We start from the raw sequence: 25,822 nt of genomic DNA on the forward strand, positions 1-25,822 counted from the left end.
CCACCCCCCCCCCCCCCCACCCCCCCCCCCCCCCACCCCCCCCCCCCCCCACCCCCCCCCCCCCCCACCCCCCCCCCCCCCCACCCCCCCCCCCCCCCACCCCCCCCCCCCCCCACCCCCCCCCCCCCCCACCCCCCCCCCCCCCCACCCCCCCCCCCCCCCACCCCCCCCCCCCCCCACCCCCCCCCCCCCCCACCCCCCCCCCCCCCCACCCCCCCCCCCCCCCACCCCCCCCCCCCCCCACCCCCCCCCCCCCCCACCCCCCCCCCCCCCCACCCCCCCCCCCCCCCACCCCCCCCCCCCCCCACCCCCCCCCCCCCCCACCCCCCCCCCCCCCCACCCCCCCCCCCCCCCACCCCCCCCCCCCCCCACCCCCCCCCCCCCCCACCCCCCCCCCCCCCCACCCCCCCCCCCCCCCACCCCCCCCCCCCCCCACCCCCCCCCCCCCCCACCCCCCCCCCCCCCCACCCCCCCCCCCCCCCACCCCCCCCCCCCCCCACCCCCCCCCCCCCCCACCCCCCCCCCCCCCCACCCCCCCCCCCCCCCACCCCCCCCCCCCCCCACCCCCCCCCCCCCCCACCCCCCCCCCCCCCCACCCCCCCCCCCCCCCACCCCCCCCCCCCCCCACCCCCCCCCCCCCCCACCCCCCCCCCCCCCCACCCCCCCCCCCCCCCACCCCCCCCCCCCCCCACCCCCCCCCCCCCCCACCCCCCCCCCCCCCCGCCCACCACCCCGCCGACCCCCCCCCCCCCCCACCCCCCCAGGGCGGGCAAGGCAAGCAGGTAGCCAGGCTGAGGCAAGTGAGCTTGGGCAGAGCAAAGGCAAGCAGGTAGAAGTGGGCGAGAATGCAGAAGTGAGCGGGCCCGGCGCAAGGCAAACAGGTAAGCTGGTGGGCCCGGGCAAGTGAGGGGGGGCGAGCAAAGCCGGAGAAGGGCGTCGCGGGGGGCAAGCTCAATGAGCGGGCTAGTGAGGGAGCAAGCGGGCTGGGGGCAGAAGTGGGCGGGCAAGTGGTGATGCAGCCAAATGGCTCTTTTGAGTAAAAAAAGTGCGTTCCGACCTAGCCGGAAGCCGGCTGCTTGGCGAGAGATGCGCCCAGCCCTGCTGCCTGCCTGCACGGCGAGGCAAAAGATGGTGGCCCGGGCGTCGGGCCTGGCTGGCCAGCCGGGAGAGCACACACCGCTGACAAGCTTGGCCAGGGCTGCAGGGGCAGAGCTCCGCAAGACAGCGGTGCAGCCTGGCCGGCCTTCAAGCGGGTGAGGATGCGCCCGCCCTGATTCTCTGCAGGGCGGACAAAGATGGGCGCGGTAGTGGATCCGGCCTGGCTGAAGCCGCCGCCGGAGAAGCGCCCGCCCCATAAGCAGCGAGGCGGTGAGGCAGGAGGTAAAGCTCACGAGCACGGCGGCCTGCCGCGACATGGCGAAGAAGATCACGCCCGCCCTGCTTCCTGCAGAGGCCCGAGGTGAAGAATAGAGGACGGATGGCGCTCGAAGCCTGGCCGGCCGCCTTGAGAGCACCCGGCCCACGAACAGCACCAGGATGGGGCAGGAGGTAAAGCCCGACGGCACCGGCCTGGCCGGCCTTGGTTAGAAGCGTCGCTCAGCCCTGCTTCCTGCAGAAGGCTGGGCGAAGATGGGGAGCGGGCGGGCTCGATGCCTGAAAGTCGGCCGCCGGGACTAGTTTCACCCACCCCGCAAGCAGTTAAGGAGTAGGCGGGCAGAGGTAAAGCCCACGGCCGCGAGCCTGGCGACCGCGGGCAAGAAGATCGCGCCGCCCTGATTCCTGCAGAAGGCCCGATGGGCAAAGATGGGCGCTGGCCCGGTGGATCGGCCTGGCTGGCCCGGCTTCACTGCAGAGGCCGGCGAAGATTGGTCCGGCGGCTCGTCCTGGCCGGGCTGCCGGGAAAGCGCCATACGCAAAGCAGCCAGTGGCTGGCAAGGAGGTGTAAAGCCCACGGCACAGCCTGGCCGGCCAAGGGCGAGAGATGCACCCGCCTCTGCTTCCTGCAGGGCTGGCGAAGATGGGCCCGGGCGGCTCCGCTCATGGAGCCGCAGAACAGTGGCGGAAGAGCCGCAAAGCGGCTCGCGAGCCACGGGTTCCCTACACCCCTGCCTTAGTAGGATGCAGGAACACCACGAAATAATTCAACCTGTTCCTCCTGGCTATTAAAGTAAGTAACTCCTTTTTGTTAAACGTTCTACCCTTGTGGCATGGGGATGGGGAGGGCAGAATTTGGCCAGTGTTTGGTTTCTGTGGGCAAATCTTTCTATCCTGGTGGCATGGGGATGGGGAGGGCAGAATTTGGCCTGTGTTTGCTTTCTGTGGGCAAATCTTTCTACCCTGGTGGCATGGGGATGGGGAGGGCAGAATTTGGCCAGTGCTTGGTTTCTGTGGGCAAATCTTTCTACCCTGGTGGCATGGGAATGGAGAGTGCAGAATTTGGCCAGTGCTTGGTTTCTGTGGGCAAATCTTTCTACCCTGGTGGCATGGGAATGGAGAGTGCAGAATTTGGCCAGTGCTTGGTTTCTGTGGGCAAATCTTTCTACCCTGGTGGCATGGGAATGGAAAGTGCAGAATTTGGCCAGTGCTTGGTTTCTGTGGGCAAATCTTTCTACCCTGGTGGCATGGGGATGGGGAGAGGAGTTTTTGCTCAGTGCTTGGCTCCGTTTTGCAAAACTGTCTACCCAGGTGGCATTGGGGTGGAGTGGGGAGATTTTGCCCAGTGCCCCTGCTGCAGACCCTGCTCTGGAAATCCCTTCCCCCAGAACGCCCAGACCATGCCCTCGCCATGTTGTGCCCCACCCTGCTCCGTTTGGGACTACGCGACTGTTTGAATCCCACCACCATCGGAACCTGTTGTTAAAATTTTTGAATCCCACCACTGCATGGGGGCACCATTTTGCTCCAGGTGCCAGTCCCCCCCATGGCACGGTCTGAAAGTAAAGTTAATATGAAAAAACGTGGAATGAGAGTAGTTCTATATGTACTTGGTGAAGATTATGCTGAAAGTGATAAGTTCAGGTTCTTCTCTGGCTGGCTGGGTGGCTGGGTGGCTGGGTGGGTGGGTGGCTGGCTGGCTGGCTGGCTGGCAATCTGCTGAATACCTGGGAGGTCAAAAAACATTTTTGCTACAGAATGCTGCCGACAACCTCCATGACCTTATCATGCAAAGCAGTACAATGCATGAAGCAGTTCAATGAATTCATAACACACTGCAAATGAAAGAAGGCTAGTTGGCAACTCTTATACATGTGCCCCTGTGATCTCACTCTCTATCATTCAGTATGTGTGTGTCTTTCTGAACACCTCATCCTTCCTGTTCAGAATTGCCATCAGCTAAGCAAATGGAATTCAGAAGCAGGCTTAATGTGACTAGGAAGGTATACGGTAGAAGTTTCATGGAGGGGATTTTGAGACCACTGATGGGCTGAGGGTTTCTGATCCTAAATGAGTTAGAGGGGTGTGTGTGTGTGTGTGTGTAGAGAGAGAGAGAGAGAGAGAGAGAGAGAGAGAGAGAGAGAGAGAGAGCTGATAATTGATAAGATCCATGCAATTTCACTTGGAATAGACCAGAAGATGCAGGGAGAACAGAAGAGAGAGGGATGAAAAAGAAGAGTTGATTAACATCAGGATTGTGTGGAGAAAAGGGCTTTTACTACTGCCATTCTGTTGGTTGGTGAAGAGGCTTATTGTGGAATTGGGATGCTGCCTGTCTTGAACAGGGTACTACTTCCACTTAAGAAAATTTGCAGCTTGGGAAAGGTTGTCAGATTGTAGGCACAGAAGTACCCTGCTGTAACAAGATCACTGTGCACATAGATGCTCAGATTTGATGGGTTAAACATGTGTAGTGTATAGCTCAGTCTGGTTTGCCAGCAGTAAACTGTCAAAGTGTGACCAGCCACAGATTTTATGGGTTTAAGGTACATAGTATCTAGCTCAGGTTTGCCAGCCATAAACTGGCAAAGTGTAATCTGGACACAGTAACTCATGGTTTCTTTGCTTTGGAGAGGGGAGTGTAATGACCCAAAGGACCCCCAGAATATTATTTATATATATTTCTGCTTCAAAAATCATATTGGCAGAAGCCAGTTGCCAAAAGCACTCCTATGGGTGTAGGTAGCCGCATGATCACCTGACCACAGCCAAAAGGTCAAAACTACTTTAACAAAAGCTAAGATAATGAGTTACTCCAGCATAACCTGGAGGTCTCATTTGAGTCACGAGAATGCTTGATTACCTCACCTTGCTATAGAGACTGTTAAAGACAAAGAATATGGAAAGCCACTTAGCATCAGATACTGTCATTTCCCTATCTCTTCTGGAAACCAAGTCATCAACAGATGGTTGCTTCTCTGCATCTCCTCTTCCCATTGTTATGACTCCTAAACCATTCACCTTATCCTCATCCAAATGTCTCAGCTAAATCTGTATATCCTGGGCAGTGACTCTCAAGAGTTAATCTGCATGGAAGTCTTTCAGCATTTCCTCGTTTAGCTTAACAAAGCAATTTTGGCCCCTTTGTCCCGGGTTTAGCAGTAGACGAGCTGACTAATTACCTCAGCACCCCCAAACACAGCATGGGAAGTTCCAGAGAATTTAGAAAAATGAAACTTAAAAACTCACTTGTTCCCGCCCCACCTGGGCAAAAGGGTATAAAAGCTTAGTTCACCCCAACACATGTGCTCTTACTAGCCTGTACCTCCCTTGGTCTGGTCAGTTTGAGACATGAATTCGTCCTTCATTGGGTTTCTGTGCTGGCATGGAATCCCTGCCTTCTACTTCTACCCTTCTAAGAATCGTTAGGTAACGTATTACCCCACAACCCCCCCCCTCCATTTCTATCATCCAATCTATCTTTTAAAACCTTTTTTATATCTTAGGAACTTGAATGTATGTGCTCTTATGTCTCACTGTGTGTTTGTATTTTTAAACAAATTTATATAAACGTTTAAATTCAATTTGGACTCTTGCTTCTCTGTGGAATATCCATTGTCAGAATTCCTTCCCCGTATCATACAGTCTAAAAGATCTCCTCTCGGCCCCTCTCGCTGCCAACGTGAGCGTTCATTCCCCTTTGCTACTTTTAAAATCCTATGTGTGCTGTTATATTTTTAGCAGCTGGTGGAGAATCTCTTTAATAAAGTCCTTACTCCTGTTAAGGCCGTAACAGGAGGATGGGATTTCTAGTCTATAGGCCATGGCTGGGGACCTCCTGGTATTACAACTGATCTCCAGTCATTAGAAATCAGTTCACCTGAAGAAAACAGCAACTTTAGCAGGTGAAGGCTATGGCATTATACTGCGTTAAAATCCCTCTCCTCCCCAAACCCTGCCCTCCTCAGACTCCACACCCAAAATTGTTACTGATGCCCACTGACATTCATCTGGTCATCAGGAAGAAACAGGCCAACAAAAGGAGGTGGTGGTGGAGATCTTTGTCGTAGTACAATTACATCTCTTCTGGTATGACCAGTAAGGGCTACAGTCTAGCAGTCACCTAGAAACTCCATAGAGTTTTGGGGCAAGTGCTAGAGCACCACTCTGTTGTCATGTGGGCACTTCCAAGTTATACCAGAAGTGATGTTGTTGTGCTGCCCCCTCAATAAGTATCTCTCTTCCTTATCTCCTGCTAGTTGCCATGGCAGGTGACCATATCCATTAGGGAAATATGATAGTGCCCCTCCAATTCAGATGGCTCCCAGTTGCCAGTTCTCTCCTACCTGCTACCTTCCTACTTTTTGCAGATAGTTCAGATGTGATAGACTGTCAGCTTCTGTAGTCAGTCTCTGCTCACTGGAGGCAAGCAAGTATCTATCTGCAGAGGGGGCTTTTCTTCTCCCCTTCAAACCAGGCTTGTCCACACTTGTACACCAATTTCTCTGGACTGGTAACCATTCTTATGGCTTTCTCTGAGTTTGTAACTGGCTAATGGATCCACAAGAATTAATTATTAATTGATTATACCTGTCAGTATTTCATAGGGATATTTTCTCTCCTATTTGAAACCAGGAGAGGGATTCAGGAGGGAATCCCAGGCCAGGAAGGGCTGCTCTGGCTGCCTCTGCAGAGGAGAGGGAGGGGTCTCCTTGCTAGGGGGCTGCTTGGAGGCCGAGTGAGGCAGGGCCATGAGGGTGCTGCCCTGGGACCAACGGGCGGGAGTGGGGGGAGAAAACTCAGGAGTAAAGCCAGATAGGAATAAAGCCAGAATTAGTTGCTGTCCTTACTAATGGTTCCACCCAATGAATACCAGCAGCTACTGGGCATGATTTCTGTAATGGCTTTGCAGCAGGTTGCCTTTGAAGATGGCTCAGAATTTCTAGTTCGTTCCAAATGCAGCTAGCAAGATTGCTAGCCATTGTTTATTTCCAGCAGCATATGAGTCCAGTTAGCATCCAGTAAACACTAATATTTTAAATAATATGTTACTATCAGATAAGTTCAGGATGCAATAAAAGGTAGGTTGACACTAAAGTAATGGTGTTCTTAATGGCATGCACAGTGTCACATAATAGGCAGTCAGTGGACACTAGACTGACCAGCAAAACAGCCTCAGAATAGCTAAATATTGCTATGAATCTAGCACTGCCAAACTTTGGATGGCATTTTTCTGTGACCCAACAATGTTTGCTTGCTCACATAAAGCTATCTACTTCCGCACAGAAAGTGAAAATCACTAGAGTTTGGAAGCCCTCAACCATTTTTTTGCAACCTATTTGAAGGATCGTTGTTTGGATATAGTGTCAGCAATTCATTAACATCAGCTTCTTTTTACAGTGTTTTCATGGCTTGTCTTTATAGTGTTATAGTGCTTGTGAGCTGGCTTCAAACGGGCTAGGTTTGCCAATGACAGGTTGGGAAATTCCTGGAAATTTGGAGGGTACAGTCTGGTATGTGAATGCATCCTATATTGGCTTTGTATGATTCTTCTTTTGCTTTCTAGATCCATGTTCTCTCACTACAGATCCACAGTCAAGACCTCACAAATATACCATGTGTCATTTTTCTATGTTTTTGAGAGTATTCCTAATGTGACTTCCCAACATGCATTTTCTTTCTCAATTTTTGCCTGGGGGGGTGGGGGGTGGGGACAGGAGTCACGGGACTAATTCCAGTTAACTGCATGCTTGCGTTTCTATATCATGCATGTTAAATAGTAATAGCAGTGTAGCATTTTTCTGTGTTTTTGAGATCACTCCTAATGTGACTTCCCAACTTGCATTTTCCTTTCTCAGTTTTTGCCTGCTTAATGGCAAGTAAATGAGGAAGACTGTAAATATATGTTTGGGGGGCTCTATAGATCACAGGAGGATGACAAAAGTTTGGTGAAATATTTTATGCCTGACTGTGGTATTTAGTGCAGCTTTTAATATGCACCTCAGTGTTTGTTTGACTTAGTGTTAGGGAATTTAATTATAAAATTATGTTAATATATATAATAAATGCTGTTATGAGTTAAATATAAGTCCTTTGGGCCATGTGTGTCAACATGCCATACCAGCACAGTTAATTGAAATAGCTTATGCAAACATATCCCTTCAGCATTTCTTGATTGAGGCTTTTTGACCTGACAAAATTGTAATTGAATAAGCAATAGCATATGAGGATAAAATGCACACTTCTAGTAGCTTAAAAATAGCAACATGAAATGTACATTTCAAAAAGGCTTCGTATTATAAATTAAACAGCCTGGGGGACCTTGAGGACTAGGGGAAAGAAAAACAATTTGAAAACTCTCCACTATCCAAAGACCTTTCACTTCAAAATACTATAAATTTTCTGGTGCTTGAACAGGCTAATTTCTCATTCCTATCCTTTCCCCATCTCTAACTGATTTGATGTTCCATTCTAAGAAGATTTGCATCATTCTAAGCAGATTTGCCTGGGGCTCTCATGCCTGCGGGACCGCCTTACCCCATATGTCCCAAGTCGACCTCTCCGTTCGGCAGAGGCGAATTTACTGGTGGTCCCTTGTCCCTCCATGATGCAGCTGGCCTCTATCTGGGCCAGGGCTTTTATGGCCCTGGCCCCTGCTTGGTGGAACGCTCTTCCTCCATCTGTAAGGGCCCTACGGGACCTTGGGGAGTTCTGCAGGGCCTGTAAAACCGAGCTGTTCCAACGGGCCTTTGGTGAGGCTGGCTGCTGAGTCTGCCCTTCTTTATTGCTCTTTGTTGCTCTTTACAGCCCCATATGTCATCTGCTGATTGAATATTGGCCAGTCCCCTCCCGGGGGTTAATGCCGAACATCATGTACTTAATTTAATTGTGGAAGATTACTACTGCTAGTGTTTTAATGTTTAATTTATCTATTGTTTTAATTGAAACTATCTGATGTATTTAAGTGTTTGATTGTTTTGTGAACCGCCCTGAGCCCTTCGGGGGTAGGGCGGTCTATTAAATTGAATAAATAATAATAATCACCATCATTCTAAATCCACTGAAATCCTATCTCATCTATTCGACTATTGCTCTTGGGTTGTACAAAAATGACAACCCAGGAGCAATAGTCCAATAGATGAGATGTTTCAGAGGTAGCAGCAAGGTTGAACATGCTCCTACAGTGTCAGTAGAATCAGTACTATATCTTATAACAAAGTATCTGGCTACCCAACAATAATGAAGCCAGTAAAAGCAGGTCACTCACAGTTAAGGTACAGTTCTCTACATGGTCTGGGGGCCCTTCAAGCATGCAGATATTATAAATAACTCCCTTCCCCCCACCCCACCCCCAAAAGTTTATCTGCTGAAAATGAAACATGTCCTAGGAGAAATAACTGTTGAGGGCAATTAGCTGAATAATACCACTGCCCATTTTTGTTTGTTTTGTTTTTGTACTGGATACCAAAATTGCTGGAGACAATTTTAAATCAGGGAAATGAAGTGGGTTAAACCCTCTTTCCCCAGCATCACCGTCTCCATCCATACCATATTGTTTCCTTTCATTTTTTTAAGGGTGAAACATATGACCATGGAATTTAAATGTCATATGTAGTCAGATCCCATGAGATGAGTAGTAAATAGCATTTTAAAAAAACCATGGGAAGATCCACTTAATTAGAATAAAGAAAATCCTCTCCAATTGACTGATGATTGGTTGAAAGACTAAAAAAAAGATGAGGAATAATCTCTTCCATTGAAAGAACCGTTTTACTATGGATGCTGAGTTCTTACTGGGCATGGGAGGATCACCCTTTGGCCATAGAGCTCCCTTCACACACTGGTTCTCTGGCAGCCATAGGGAGCCATTTGGAGATATCACAAAACAAAACAAAAACAAGATCTCCCACATTGCTGTTAGTATGCATTTTTCCTTATATCTTTGTGAAGTAATAAGCTAGAGATGTACTTTTAAAAGTAGAAACTGAACATTGTTACAATGGTATATCTATATAACAGTATTCTATTACAGATTTAAAAACACCCTGGTGAAGAGGGAGGATATGGCTGCCACAGGGTTAGGGTACAGGGAAAATGTGTCGATGCTGTTTTTAATTTGTGAGTTGTTTTATGGATTTATTTTGATTTGTTAGTCACTATGAGCCTGATCATTGGGCTGAACAGAACTGGGTACTAAGTTTAATAAAATAAATAAAAATGAAAATGAAATGGCCACTGCACAGGCCAGACAATCCAAATTTACCCACCACTAAAAGTAATTCAAGCTTACCTATGATCTTTTCCAAAACTTTGTAGCAGAACAGATTTGACAAAGAGTGGAGAAAAGCCAGGGATTTGGAGATGCACAAATGAACCACAATGCTATAGTGAACCAGGAAAAAAAATGCTTCCCAAGTGTATTGAAGTTGGGGCAGATAATTCATGTGGAAGACCCCTTAAAATATGTTGATTTAAATTTTACATACCACAGTTACTTCAGACAGTTTGTGTATTTATCTTCTTTTGGGAGTATGTTGTAAGGCTTCCATGAAAAAAATGGCTGTTAACATTTTTATGCAATAAAAAGGGAAAAACTTGAGTTTTTAGCTACATGGATTGCACTTGCTACTAATAAATTCTGTGGTTTTTTTAAGTATATGTGTACTGATTTAAGTCATATATGGCAGATTATATTGTTTTCACTTACGTGGTAAAAATTTCCCTTCCATGCTCTTGAAAACCAGTTGAGTTACATGCAGACCACTTCCCAACATTTAATTTTTTGTTACTTTGGTAAGGCTGATAGTACTGTATGTAATTTCTGTGAGTCACAGTTATTTAGCATGACAGTTCCACGTGCTTTGTTAAACATAAGAACATAAGAACAAGCCAGCTGGATCAGACCAAAGTCCATCTAGTCCAGCTCTCTGCTACTCGCAGTGGCCCACCAGGTGCCTTTGGGAGCTCACATGTAGGATGTGAACGCAATGGCCTTCTGCGGCTGTTGCTCCCAATCACCTGGTCTGCTAAGGCATTTGCAATCTCAGATCAAGGAGGATCAAGATTGGTAGCCATAAATCGACTTCTCCTCCATAAATCTGTCCAAGCCCCTTTTAAAGCTATCCAGGTTAGTGGCCATCACCACCTCCTGTGGCAGCATATTCCAAACACCAATCACACGTTGCGTGAAGAACTGTTTCCTTTTATTAGTCCTAATTCTTCCCCCCAGCATTTTCAATGAATGTCCCCTGGTTCTAGTATTGTGAGAAAGAGAGAAAAATTTATCTCTGTCAACATTTTCTATCCCATGCATAATTTTATAGACTTCAATCATATCCCCCCTCAGCCGCCTCCTCTCCAAACTAAAGAGTCCCAAACGCTGCAGCCTCTCCTCATAGGGAAGGTGCTCCAGTCCCTCAGTCATCCTTGTTGCCCTTCTCTGCACTTTTTCTATCTCCTCAATATCCTTTTTGAGATGCGGCGACCAGAACTGGACACAGTACTCCAAGTGCGGTCGCACCACTGCTTTATATAAGGGCATGACAATCCTTGCAGTTTTATTATCAATTCCTTTTCTAATGATCCCCAGCATAGAGTTTGCCTTTTTCACAGCTGCCATGCATTGAGTTGACATTCCCATGGAACTATCAACTAAGACGCCTAAATCCCTTTCCTGGTCTGTGACTGATAGCACTGACCCCTGTAGCGTGTATGTGAAGTTTGGATTTTTTGCCCCTATGTGCACACTTTACATTTTGCTACATTGAACTGCATTTGCCATTTCTGGGCCCACTCACCTAATTTATCAAGGTCCGCTTGGAGCTCTTCGCAATCCTTTGTGGTTCTCACCACCCTACATAATTTGGTATCATCTGCAAACTTGGCCACCACGCTACCCACCCCTACTTCCAGGTCATTTATGAATAGGTTAAAGAGCACTGGTCCCAAAACGGATCCTTGGGGGACACCACTCCCGACATCTCTCCATTGTGAGAACTTCCCATTTACACCCACTCTTTGTTTCCTGTTTCTCAACCAGTTTTTAATCCATAGGAGGACTTCCCCTCTTATTCCTTCATTGCTGAGTTTTCTCAACAGTCTCTGGTGAGGAACTTTGTCAAAAGCCTTTTGGAAATCCAAGTAGACAATGTCCACTGGTTCCCCTTTATCCACATGTCTGTTTATACCCTCAAAGAACTCTAGTAAGTTTGTAAGACAGGATTTGCCTCTGCAAAAGCCATGCTGACTCTTTCTCAGCAGGTCTTGCTTTTCTACATGTTTAATAATTTTATCTTTAATGATAGATTCTACTAATTTACCAGGAACAGATGTCAAACTGACTGGCCCTAGATCCTTTCTTAAAGATTGGTGTGACATTGGCCATCTTCCAGTCTTCAGGGATGGAGCCTGATTTCAGGGATAAGTTGCATATTAAAGTGAGAAGATCAGCAATTTCATGCTTGAGCTCTTTAAGAACTCTTGGGTGAATGCAATCTGGGCCAGGGGATTTGGTAACATTTAGTTTATCGATGGCTGCCAGAACTTCTTCCTTGTCTACCACTATCTTCGCTAGTTCCTCGGATTCGCCTCCTAAGAAGCTTGGTTCAGGTGCAGGAATGTTCCTCACCTCCTCTTGGGTGAAGACAGATGCAAAGAATTCATTCAGCTTCTCTGCAATCTCCCTGCCATCTTTTAGCACACCCTTTGTTCCTTTGTCATCTAACGGGCCTACCACTTCCCTTGCTGGCTTCCTGCTTTTGATATACTTGAAGAACTGTTTGTTGCTGGTCTTGATGTTCGCAGCCATGCGTTCCTCATAATCCTTTTTTGCCTCCCTTACAGCTAACTTGCTTCTCTTTTGCCACTGAGAGCTTTGAACACAGATCCTGAGAGCTTTGAACACAGCCTGCAGTGATTTTAAGGGTGAATTTTAAGGGTGGATTCCTCTTTTACACCGAGATATATGATAAAAGCAGATTTTTGAGTTCATTTCCTGGTAGATGTCCTTGAATATCATCAACCCCTATTAGAATTTTACTTCAAATGCTTTGCTGGTAATCGATGTCAAATGGGAAGTCCAAGGGCAGCTATTTGCACTGCTTTTCCTGCTGTCTCTGAAGCTGAAGATTTAGTATACTTATTCAGCCATCATATAAATTTCAGTCTGGCATATGTAAGCATTGTTGTGCCTCAAAGAACTCTGAGGTACCTGTAAATGTAGGAACTGCACTGTATTTCAAGGTAAGTTGAAATTGTTACCATTTTTTTTCCTTGAAAAGTGTCATTATCAGCATTAACAAACATAGGTATGTTTGCCCTGGCCCCTTCTGCCAAATGAGGCACAGGGCAGCATTGATCAAGGCTGGAAGTATCCAAGTGTAGCCTTAGTGTGACTCAGTGTAGCACCTTCTATAAGCTATACCCTCCCAGGGGTATTTGCTGTGCTGCTGTCTCAGTCACCACCCTGTGCAATTTTTCTGGATTAGTTGATCACTTTTAAAGGACCAAGCCAGATTTTTTTTATTTTACGTTCCTCCAGAATCGACTGGGGTGTGTGTGTGTGTGTGTGTGTGTCTGTGTGGGTGTGGGTGTGGGTGTGTGAGAGAGAGAGAGAGAGGGGGGGGGTTCCTTTTCTCATCTTCATGAAAAACTAATTAGAATTAATTAGTGTTAAAATTAATTAGGCCTGGTCTTGAATGGTTATGCTATAACTAGTTGGCAGGGATAAGGCAGACTGCCCACAATTAGATAAGGATGAGCTGGAAACACCCTGAGGCATTAGTAAGGTTGCCAGTGTCTAGATTGGGGCCTGGAGTTCTCTTGGTATAATTGATCTCCAGACAATAAGAATCGGTTCCCCTGGAGAAAATAGCTGCTTTGGTGGATTAACTTTATGACATTATACTTCACTAAGGTCCCTACTCTCCAGTAACATACTGCCACAAAGTGGTACCTGAGGCAAGCCCTGGGTGCCAAGCCCCCGCCCCATATGAACTTCTCCTGCCGCCCCTCCACCTCTGCACCACCACCCCTGCTTACTCACAGAATGCAACAGTTAGAGTTCAGCAGCAGCATAGCTTTGCGCTGGTGAGGGAGAGGCCAATCTTTGGCTCTGGCACACCACCCTCTAGCTCCTCACACTGCCTGGGGGCTTATTGCCCTGGAGATGGGTTTCCCCAGCATGGGCATGTGCCTCCAGTTGGTCGCAGCCCTTCCTTTTTGTCTCCTTTCCCCTTCCTTGTCTTCCACTTGCAGCAGAGAAGGCAGGGCTGGTCCGGGGATGGGATCCTCCTCTCACTTTCCTCCTGTGCATGGCTCAGATACCAAGGAGGCAGCATCCATTCTCAATGCTGGCAAAGTTGGTTGCGTGGGGGGGGGGAGTTTGGGGGCAGGGCATTTGGTCGGGGACTTGAGGTGGGGGCCAAAATGTGCTCCCCACATGATCCAGGCAAATGGGGTTTGGGTCAAATGACCCCCTGACTTCAGGTTTCACACACAAATCTGCAGGCATTTTACTACCCAGAACTGATTACTACCGTAGGCATCAGGCATGATGAATAGCCTGTCCTCAAGAGTCCATCAGTGGCCTTGTGGTAGGATGGGCTTGGGAAGGAGTGGCTTTTAGTGCTGAGCAACGTCTTACCAAACCTGGTAGTAGCCTTAAAGTGCATCCAGAGATGGATATAGGGCTTGGCACATCTCAGCACATAATGTGCAGGCAAGGATAAACAAGACTGGTAGAAAAAGCTGGCTGAGCTCAAAGCCAGATTGGATCTGTCAGCAAAGGCAGCCGTCGTTAGGCTGCCTAGTGCAGCTGGCCTTTAACATTTGTTAGCATATTTTAATGAATTATGATGTAAGCCATTTAAATAGACTAGTTAAACCCATGCTGTTGTGTTAAGACCACAGTGTCCTTATTTGGGGGTGCTTGGCAAAGGAAATCCTCTTTGTTTGTTTTTTAGTAAGTGATATTGTTCTTCATTTTTCTAGTCCATTCTGGAGGTAGTAGATGTAAATGAAGTATTTAGTTTGCTCCTGGCTCGTTTTAATGCTTTACATAAAATACTTGCTGGTAAAATAATCAGGATTGCTTGGGCTCTGTCATTTGCACTTAGAAAGTGAGTAATTGCATACCAAGTCAAGTAATACTATTGGTTCAGTATTTTTCACTTCCTTCCAAAATATTATATGTTCATGAGTTGACAAGTGCAGCAGATGGTTTGCAGTAATTTGTGTAATAGTGAACCACTTGTGCTTTTCTTTCACTGTACACACACATCAGGCAATCGCCAGGGCATGTGCAGGAAGTCTCTTCTGGCAGTTTAGACTCTGGAGATTACAGAGCTGCAATTCACCAGCATTCTTATAAGCCAGCAGTGCAAAAGAGAGTTGCTGGTGTGCCCATCCCACCCCTAGACACCAACACCAAAATAATATAACCAACACTGTGGGGAAATTTGCAAATATTTCTGCTGGCAAGTATATAGACAGGCTAAAAAACGTGGTTGAAATCCAAATGACCAATGAGAGAGGAATGAAGGGATAAAGAAGGCAGCCTCCATATTCTATCCTTGCCATTTATTTACTTTTGAATAGCCTTCTTGTCTCACTGATACTCAAAGCGAATTACACTGTGTAAATCAATGCAATCAATAATAAGTGACATCTAATTAGCAGGGTAATCAAATGAGGATTCCAGAAATTTGAAATGTTAAACAATGCAGAAAATACTAAGTAGTATGGGACAGTAACTGTACAATACATATAGCAAACAGATAATCCATTCTCTGTATAATAATCTAGCCAACATTGGCCCATTCCACACAGTACAAATAAAACATTTTGAGTTCGCAAAATAAAACACTTCCTGCAAGAATTCTGCTTAGATTTTTGATCAAAATGTTATTTTTCCTCAAAATGTTTTATTCCAAAAAATGCTAAACTTGCAGCTTTTTCCCCTGACAACTTTTTAAAAACGTTTCCTGCTCACTGTACAGAGAGCAGGAAACATTTTAACTTTCCTGCCCGACTTTAAAACTGTCCCTTTCATTTTGTTCTGTCCACCATTTTGTTCTACTTGTGATTCTCCAGGCCGCTAACCATTTGCAGAGTTTTTCCCAGGGACCCTGCAGGAGGGGGTAAAATCAAACTTTCATTTGATTTTACTAATTAAAACTGGGCTTTTTGTGCTGTTGTTTGCATTCTAAATGAAAAAAGAGAGCTTTTAAAGATACATATCTGCCCCCCCCCATTAAAACCATTAATTACTGCATGAAGAGTCTTGATTTGATTAATAAAACTTTAAGGTTCAATTTTCCTTCCTTTCCTTTACAGTTCTAATCTAAATTCCAGCTACATGTGTGTGCCTTTTATCTTTAACAAACTGATGGAGATCTCTGATCATCATCTCATTTATTTTAGCTCTCAATTTCATTTGTCAGAAAAAAAAACTTTGAACCTGTCTGCATAAAGCTGTTGTAGTTGCTCAGGGAAATGACACTAATGTTCTACACTCCCGCTTGTGTCAGCTGGGAGGCAACAAATGGTATTTGGGGAGGTGAACTATATATGTAGGATCTAAGCGGATATCCTGGGAGAAACAGGAGAGTTTAGGATATGTTGAAATCATATATTGTTCTTGCTTGTCAGCTAGTTTATGTTCTGCTCTGTACCTACTTTGAGTTTGTTTGTTTGTTTGTTTTTTTGTTTTTTTGTTTATTCATTCATTTGATTTGGTAAACCGCCCTACCCCCAAAGGGCTCAGGGCGGTGCACAACAAACAACAATACAATAAAACAAATCGAATAACCCCAGTTAAAATACAAAACCTTAAAACTATAAAACTACGGCAGCAGTAGTAGCCTTCAATAAATAATTTGATTAATAATAGACGTTTGGCACCCAACCCCAGTGATCAAACCCTGGGAAGGGCGGGGATTGGCAGATGGTCCAATAGATAGCCAGTGTGCAGGACAACACGACGGGCGGGCTTAGAGTTATTAAGTGAACGTCTATATTCTTGCTATCTGTTTGTAATAGTAGAATAGAATGACTTAGAATTATAATAAGATAGAAAGGAGTTCTATCCAAGTAGTAGGATAAAGGTCTCAACCAGGCCTAAGTGCACTGCAGTCAAGTGTAGATAAATTACCTAATGTACATGCAGGAGGAAATGAACCCTGAGATCCCTTTCTCCCTGGTTTGACCTTTGAAAGCTTAAAAGGCTCTGGCCCTGGTAGAGGACAACCAGACACTTTTCAGGCCAAAAGAGCATAACACTCTTTTGGGGGTGTATTGAGAGAGGCAGTCTGACAAGCTGTTTTTCAATAAGATTAGTCATAGAGCTCTTCCCATTACTTGAATTAATGACTTGCTAGAATCCCAATGTGACCACTCATCTTAGTAGCAACAGAGAATAAGTTTGACAATAACATTTCCTTTGACTCTGTATGCTTAGGGCAAGCCACTGCCTGGATCCCTTGCCATTGGGTGGTGAGAACTAGTGACCATACTGCCTTACAGTATGCTGTATGCAACACACTGCATTCCCTGACAGAGACAGAGGCCCAACAGGGCGGAGTGTGTAGGGGCTCAGTGGATAGCTGCTGTTAGCCTAGGCACGCCCCACTCATGCACACACAAACTTTTAAAACAATCATATGCTGCCACCTTTTTGAGGGAAAAATGGAACTCAAACTAGAATTTATTTACAGGTTTTTTCTTCTCAGTTGGATGGTTCAGAGAGGTTTTAAAAGCTTTAGGCAGATATTTCTTAAATGTTACAGAAAAAAACAGTTTCAGTTAAATGGCTGTTTCAGGTTCAAGTTATGGCTTCATACACACACAGGTTTTTCTCTTAAAGGTAAACCTTTCCTACATGGTCTTGAACACTTTCCTAAAGCCCCCATCCTATACTCCAGAGGGTTTCATTCTGGCTTGGGACAGAGTAAGCTCTGGGGTTTCTCTAAACCCACACTTAACACTGCCACTTAACACTAACCCTAACCCACACCCTCAGGAACTCTCCGGTCCCACTATTTAGGTGCGGTCTCCTAATGAGACAATAGTCAAGCCCTCTGTGTGGTCTGAGGAATGTCCCCATGAAATCAGGTTCCCTCTTGTCTTTCATCAACATCTGGTCATGTAGCCTCTGGTGAAAACAAGGATCTGTCCCACTCTCAGTCTTTAAGAACTCTGGCCACCTAGCTGTTCTCTCTCTGTCTGTCTAGCACTCTCTGCCTGTAGACACTGTCTCTTGACCGATCTGTGGACTGACATGATCTGTATCTGACTCTTTCTGTGATAAGCTTGATCTATGTCTCACCCAATCTCCAAATCTGTTCTCTGACTGACTCTATCTGCTTTTTTAAGGCGAGCATCCCCTCTCTGTGGCTCCTGGTTACTGCATTCTCAGCTGGCCAATCAGGTGGCACTCCGGTTAACTCTTGGTGTCCCTGCTCTGACTGACCTGAAACTTTTTAAATGAACCATTTTAAACACAAATCTGTCACACTGTGCTTTACAGTATGCTGTGATCTGTACTGCTTTATACTGCCCTAAAAGGGATGAAAAGATATGTTTGAGTCCTGCCCAATTTGGGGATAAGCAGAGAACCTCCAGTGTCTGAGGACTGTATTTTGACCAGAAGAAGTCCCATCTCTGCCTCTGTATGGCAGCCTCAATATGCCAGTAGTCCTTTGGACCAAGACCCAGAGATACAATGCCCATCTGCATGATGCTGGCAAATTAGAACCTCGTAAAGAAGGCCCCATCTGCATGGATGATAGGAGGACCAGGATTGAAAGACCCAACAACCAGGTACTCAGCAGTACAGCAAACAGAGCAAGGCTGACCTGCTGAGGCAGTCTGAAGTAAAATTCGGGTCGCCAAATTCTGTTTTGGACCTATGCAACATGAAGCAGATTTGGGGACTTTGTAATAGCTGCCTAATAACCCACTTAATACCTCTTCAGGAGCAGTCATGGCATGAAGCCAAGAAACACTCAGTGCTATAGCAGGCCCTGAAAAAACAAACAAAGTGAAGGTCACATAGAACAAGGCAAACTCAAGCACCAATCAACTTATATAGGGGGACTGCTGTAGAAGCCATCTCAGTATCTCCATATTGATAAAGTAGTGGGTTTCCAGAACTGGGGGAGTGGTCCTTTTCCAGCACTCAGTAGCCCTCCATGCCACAAAGGAATTGCAGATGTCAGCAAACCCAAGGACATTGTTGTAAAACAGGATTACCAACAGGTGGATGCTCATAGTTCTGGGGACAAGGCCCCAGATCCTGAGGGGTACCAAGTAATGCAGGATCAGGGTCTCTGTCAACATTTTCTACCCCATGCATAATTTTATAGACTTCAATCATATCCCCCCTCAGATGTCTCCTCTCCAAACTAAAGAGTCCCAAACGCTGCAGCCTTTCTTTATAAGGAAGGTGCTCCAATCCCTCAATCATCCTCGTTGTCCTTCTCTGCACTTTTTCTATCTCTTCGATATCCTTTTTGATATGTGGTGACCAGAACTGAACACAGTACTCCAAGTGCGGTCGCATCACTGCTTTATATAAGGGCATGACAATCTTTGCAGTTTTATTATCAACTCCTTTCCTAATTATCCCCAGCATAGAGTTTGCATTTTTCACAGCTGCCATGCACTGAGTTGACATTCCCATGGAACTATCAACTAAGATGCCCAAATCCCTTTCCTGTCTGTGACTGATAGCACTGACCCCTGTAGCGTGTATGTGAAGTTTGGATTTTTTGCCCCTATGTGCATCACTTTACATTTTGCTACAATGAACTGCAATTGCCATTTCTTAGCCCACTCACCTAATTTATCAAGGTCCGCTAATTTATCAAGGTCCACCTAATTTATCAAGGTGCGCTTGAATTATCACCCGCTGCCAAGCGTCCATAGTTCTGGCAGGAAAAAATCCAGGTAGTACTTTGCACTGGTAGTCAGCTCCCAGAACCTTTTCTCCTGAAACCAAGACAAGGCATTTGCAGTGTCATTATTGGTGCTTGTAATCTACCAGGCTGAAAAGATGTTCACCACAAGGAGATCAAAACAAACTTAAGCATCAGCTGCATGCCCAAATCAGAGCATGATGGTGGGTGATCACTCTTACTACAGCCTTGTTCCCACACTAAAACAAAACCTGCCTCTTCTTGAAGAAGGTCCTCTTTCATGCTTCCTAATTATAATAGGATGATGTAGGGAGGGGTGAACCAAGGAGAAGTCACTATGCTCAGAGTCTGCCTGGAGCTCTGCCCCTTCGGGATATTTCTCCAAGAAGCCGATTGGCCTGCTAGGTCTGCATACCCTGCAGCTGTGGAAGGGTCTACATTGGAACCACAAAACGCAGCATTCAGACTCCTATAAAGGAACATGAAAGACTCTGTCGGCTTAACCATCCTGAAAAATCTGCAGTTGCAGAACATGTCTTAAACAAAACTGGACATAACATTTTATTTGAAAACACTGAAATTCTGGACAATTCAGAAGGTTACTTTGTCAGTCTGCACAAGTAGGCCATTGAAATTCACAAACACCAAGATAACTTCAACAGGAAAGAAGAGACTCTGAGAATTAACAAAGCCTGGCTACCAGTACTTAAAAACAACAATACTGCTTCTGCTGCAGGGCATGAAAATGTGAATCACTCCCTGGACTGATAAGCCCCACCCGCAATACAATACTATCAACCACATCTTTGCATAATAAGTTCCACCCAAACACTCATGATTGGTTCCCCACCCTGGGACATGGACAATATATACCCCAAACATTCCCTTCTCTCTGGACACAGTGTGTAACAGACTTCCCTCTGTGATACATCTCTGAAGATGCCAGCCACAGATGCAGGCGAAACCAGATCACGCCACACAGCCCAGAAAACCCACCAGAACCTTCTTTTGGGGCTCACAGAGTTTACCTAAACCTCTTAGCCCACGCATGATACAATTTCTTTAGAGAGAGGAGGAAATGAAATAGATAGGTGAAGCCTGAGAAAGATCGTCTCAGTCAATGCTTTCTTTGGGCACAGCAATTATTCTAGTTTGTCTTTTCAGTTTGCATTCTTCATGAAAACACCAATAAGCAACCATAAAAATGACTAAAACAAAAATATACAGAGTGCTCTTTATGTCTGATGCCATCTGATAAATAATGGAACAATTGAGAAGAAGCCTGAAAAAGCATTTACAAAATGTCAGGCCTATCATTATGACCATTCATTTCTTTTCCTTCACAGAATCTAGAAAAGACTACATTATGAAGAAACACCAGAGTTCATACCTAATGTGATTAAAGTGAATGATACACTGTCACAGTTTAAACCAAAGTAGGCTTTCCCCCTTCAAAGTGCATTTTAAGTTTATTACAAACTTGAAATAACTGAATTCTAATTACAAACACAGCAATATAAATGTCCAGTACATACCTTTGTATTTGAACATTTTAATTTCTGGATGAAAAGTAGCTGCAAAAGCACAAATAACTTCTCACTTTGGGGTAAACTGTTGCTGTTTATAAATGTGCACTTGTCTTATTTCAATAATAATATTTCACATTTATATTATAGTTACTGCTTGAGAATTTTAAGTGTTTGACCATTTTTTTTCATTCATTTTCACAAAAGCTCTGAATTGCTGTCTTTATAGATGAGGGACTGAAGCTGAGTGATAATGGCTTAGATAGAACAGCTAGAATTGAGTCTAGTAACACCTCATAGCTCAATTTAAAAGTGGAAGTGGAAGAGTAGCAGCTGGGGGCCATGCTGCCGTGTTGCCTCCAAACAGGCAATCAGGGCACAAGTGCTGGGATGGAAGAAGAAGAAAATCCTTTCTCCCCTTGGAAAGCCCATAGTGGAAAATGACTTGCACCACTTTTTTCTGTGGCGTAAGTCTACACTGCTGAAGCAGGTGTTCCCAGGCCAAAGATCCCTTGGGAGCTGATTAAAGTCAGCAGTAAGGTTCTACTGAACCCATTTTACTGTAAACCAACATGGCTATCCTCTGAAAGTTGCTTAGATAAGCTTCTCAAGTTTGTGGTAGAGATGAACTTCCTGGTTTACAACTCAGTTACTTCCTGACTCACAGTTCAGGCTATAATCCACTCTAGTACACTTGACAGCACTGAAACAAGGCATATTCAGAGGTGGGATCCAACCAGTTCTCACCACTTCTCTAGAAGTGGTTACTAATTTTTTCTGAGTGCCGAGAAGGGGTTACTAAAGCAACCCCCCTGCCCAATAGGGACTGGAGGTGCGTGTGTGCGGCGGCGCCACTGTTTGAATCCCACCACCATCGGAACTGTTATTAAAAATTTTGGATCCCACCACTGGGCATATTGATACACATTTCAGTCTTTCTTGTGCACACCTGACTTGCTCATGAATTCTTCCAGAATTTTCTGACTAACATTTACCTTTAAGTTAACAATATGTGTAAATAATATTTTAAAAAAAAATTTATTGGTACTGTTTTTGAAACAGAGTTAACTAGCATAATTTTTGCACTGCATATTGAATACAATATTCACCAATCAGGAGACATAAAAATGCCTACGGAAAGAATACACATAATGCTCTTCATACCTTGTGTCTTCCAATAAACAGTGAAACAATCTTCTACGTCCTGAACATTAGTTAGAGCTTTGGGAACTATTGTAAAAGATTAGCACTACTTGTTGTCTCACAGTAAATGAAGCATGTTTTTATTCTTAACATATTCTAAAATATTAAATATACTGGCAATTGCTGAATAGTGTGCAAGGGGTTGAATCCATAAGTGCACCAACTTAAATGGACCTAATGTAGTTCTGCTTGTGCAAGATTCTCTGCAGCATCTACTAGCATTTTCTGCCCTATACATATTCTGCCCTATACATATACATACAGCATCTACTAGCATTTTCTGCCCATATACATATTTTCTGCCCTATACATATTGACCAGAAACTGTAGACAGTAGCCATGCATCTGTTACATCAAAACAAATTCACAGCAGCTAGGAGGTGAAGAGGACTGAAACACTTTTTCAGTAACAGGCACCTCCAGGAGCTATGACAAGATGTGACAAAGTAATGTCATTTTATAAAGATGTTAAATGTATTTTTTTTTAAATTCACATGTGGATAGCTCTCATTTTAAAATACTGTTGAACTAATGGCTCAATCTGGGTGGGGGGTACTGAAGGGAGTTGTGCAGGTAGCAAGGCCCTACATCAGCAGATTTGCCCTCTCTGAGGCACTTACCTCTGAGGAGGGGCAAATCTGCCAGTGGGCAGCCGCAGTGGCCCTTCATGATGGTCAGATGTGGTGCAGAGTGCCATGTCAGCACTTTCTCTCCCCTGCAAACATAGTGAGGTTGTTCTAGAGGCGTGGCTTGGGGTGGAGCCAACGTAGGTCAACTTCCACCGTGGCATTGCCTTCTGGGATGCTGGAGTCTGTGACTTTGGGTGGCATAAGCCTATTGAGCACAACGGAGGGCTTTTAAGTGGTGGGGAGGTTTTTTGTTTGTTTTTTGCCTCCCTACATGACTGAAAAGCCCTCTGGAGGTGGCAGGGTTTAGCCACAGTGGCACTGTCCCTGGACACTCCAGAGCTTTGATTGGGCTGTATGACTCTTATCAGGATCAAAATCTCAGTATGGCAAATTTATTATTACATCTGGTTATTATTAGAAATGCTTTTATAACAGCTAGACTTGGTGACTTTATGAATTCACTTTAATGTCTTGTCTGAGGGCCTTTCCCCACTCTCTTGGATCCCCCCTATGCCGCGCGCTGCTCTCAGCACATGGCATCCCAGGCGCGTGCCCGGGCATCATCAAAAAGCGCCCTTAAGAAGAGCGCCTGGGATGCCGCATGCTGAGGGGGCATGACAGCGGCAGCATCGGGGCGGCTGCACTGTTGCTGCCCCTGTCGTGGGGAGTGCCGGGGGACCCCATGCTACTCTCCTCAAGTAGCGCGGGGCTTAAGTTAAGTGGGGAAAGGCCCAGAGGTAATCAGTTGATTGAAGAAAACTTGTAAGTTTATCTAAGCAAATTGTCAAAGATCAGCTTTAAATGTCCCATTGTTAATGCTGCACAGGTTGCCATTACATGTGAAGATCTTTCTTTCTTTCTTTCTTTCTTTCTTTCTTTCTTTCTTTCTTTCTTTCTTTCTTTCTTTCTTTCTTTCTTTCTTTCTTTCTTTCTTTTGCTAATGATAGAGCCCATACACTATAATTTATTAAAGGTACATAATGAACAGTTAGACAATTTGCACAAGTTCTATGTGCCATCTGTATTAAGTTGTGTCAGTCAATCCATAGCATTTATTCTCTACATTGCCATGAAAGACTGCAACAACTTAGGCAGTTGGAAAAGTATTGCAACTAGACAGCACAGAAATAATACCCTCCACCCCCACTATCGCTGCAGTGTTAGTCCTTGGTAAAAATGATCAGCTACAGCAATTGCTGCTAGCTGTCACAATCAGCAAGTATTGTAATGGGCTGCCAGGAGAGGCAATCAGGTGCAGATGATTTATATCATTTCCAACACATCATTTATTAAAACTATCATAACAGTGACATTACAGAACATTGCCCCTGCTTTCATTTACTTTGTGATAGGCAGAAACTCAGCCAGTTACTCTCCTTGTTGTTCTTTAAAATGTGATGTGGTGATAGCATTCATGTACACAATTGAAATTAGAAAGGATACAGCAATAAGCCATCCAGAATGTACTGTTGCCTCCAAAAACCCGAAAGACATATTAGTCATGTTATATTATTAGTTCATATGCAAGTGTTAAGATCTCCTGTCCCTTCAACTTCCCAGTTCTGTTTTGCTGCCATTTGGAAAATCCCACCATGGCTCCACTCTCAGCCCCCCCCCCCAATAACACCCCACTTTTCCTCATCTGCACAGAAATCTGTGTTAAGAGAAATATAATCTGTCTTCCTCCCCTCCCCCCTGCCCCAGAATAACTACCCAAACAGTGATGAAAGGCTAGCATGGTCTGGCAAACCAGACAATATCATTGAAGTTTCATCTTATTCCAAGTCATCACTTTGTTTTCCATGCCTATTATATCATATTTATTATGCCATGTTAAGAATTCCAGTTCATTCTATTTATTACCCATGCTTTGTGCATTAGTGTAGAGCCATCTAAGGCTTTGGTTCATGCCCCATGGGTGCTTATTTAAGGTTTCACCCCCTCACTGCTGGGTTTTTGAACTATTCGCTCAGTTCTCTGTATAACCTTCAGCTATTCTCTCTAGTACTAGGTGAACTCCTTCCCACTTGAATATTGTCTCTCTCCCCAACTTCACTCATTTTAAAGCCCTCCTGATAAAGTTTGTCAGTCTTCTAGCAAAAATGCTCTTCCCTACAACTGTGAGGTGTAACCCAGCCCTTGCCAGTAGTCCCTCTTCATGAAACTGCAGACCATGGTCCAAGAAGCCAAAATTTTCCTGGCGGCACCACCTGTGAAGCCAGTTATTCACCTCCACTATTTTTCTTTCCTGCCTGGTCCATGTCCTTCAACTGGAAGTAGAGATGAAATGACAACCTGTGCATCCAGTTCCTTCAACTTCCTTCCAAGAGCCTCAAAATCCTTTCTGATGTCCCAAAAGCTACATCTAGCAGTGATGTTTAATCCAACATGGATTAAAAGAAAGGGATAATGGTCAGTGGAGTTGACAAGTCTTCTCAACCTCTCTGTGACATCACAGATTTTTGCCCCAGGGAGACAGCACACCTCTTGATACATCTTGTCAGGCCTGCAAATTGCTGCTTCTTTCCCCCTTAGCAGGGAGTCCCCTACCACCACCACACCTCTTCTCTGGGATTTTGCAGGTGACATTTCATGGGCTGAACCTTCTGTCACTTGTGCATTCTCTGAGAGCTGAGTCCATTCTTCCTGTGCCTGTTCCTTATGCTCAATGAGAAGCAGTGGAGAAGCTACAAGGGGGAAGGGGGGTGCGCTGTGCACCAAGCGCATGCTTGAGGGGCATGGAAAATCGCCCCAAGCCCCTCCCCCTTTCCCACTCTGCAGCGGCCCTGCCCTGTGGCACCCCCCCCTCCCACGGCGTCCCCCTTCCCCCCTTCCCACACTTAGTTCCTTTCCTTTTTGAGAACTTTTTCAGGCTGCAAAAGGCCTGTTCGCAGTAAAAACACCCTGAGGAACCTCAATTCCCAGGAGACCTTGGGGCTCACAAGGAAGTATAGTTTCCATCAATATAAACTGCACCAGGCACAGTTTGGCCCAGCTATGCCTCTGACGAGAAGGGAGAGAACCTCAAAATGATTTTGTAGTTTCAAATTCACAGAATAGTCCCTGGTCCTTCTGCTTCTATGTATTACATTTCTGCAGTTGCCCACCTCCTCTGTTTGAGAGCTGCCATCCTCATCAGAGATGTCCCCAGTGGATTTTCCATCCAGTGCTGTCT

At 45.7% G+C, this 25,822-nt stretch overlaps 1 protein-coding gene and 1 long non-coding RNA gene across 2 annotated transcripts in view; both read left to right on the forward strand.

The window, feature by feature from the left end:
- Positions 1 to 25,822, forward strand: part of CSMD1 (CUB and Sushi multiple domains 1) — a 1,361,167-nt gene that overhangs the window by 631,367 nt on the left and 703,978 nt on the right. The window lies entirely within an intron of this gene.
- On the forward strand, positions 1,956 to 24,118 carry LOC125433163. Its single transcript, XR_007244603.1, has 3 exons — positions 1,956 to 2,113; positions 14,574 to 14,580; positions 24,108 to 24,118. It is a non-coding gene; the product is annotated as an uncharacterized LOC125433163 (long non-coding RNA).

This window comes from Sphaerodactylus townsendi, linkage group LG01 (assembly GCF_021028975.2).
Source record: "Sphaerodactylus townsendi isolate TG3544 linkage group LG01, MPM_Stown_v2.3, whole genome shotgun sequence".
Classification (NCBI taxonomy): Eukaryota; Metazoa; Chordata; class Lepidosauria; order Squamata; family Sphaerodactylidae; genus Sphaerodactylus; species Sphaerodactylus townsendi.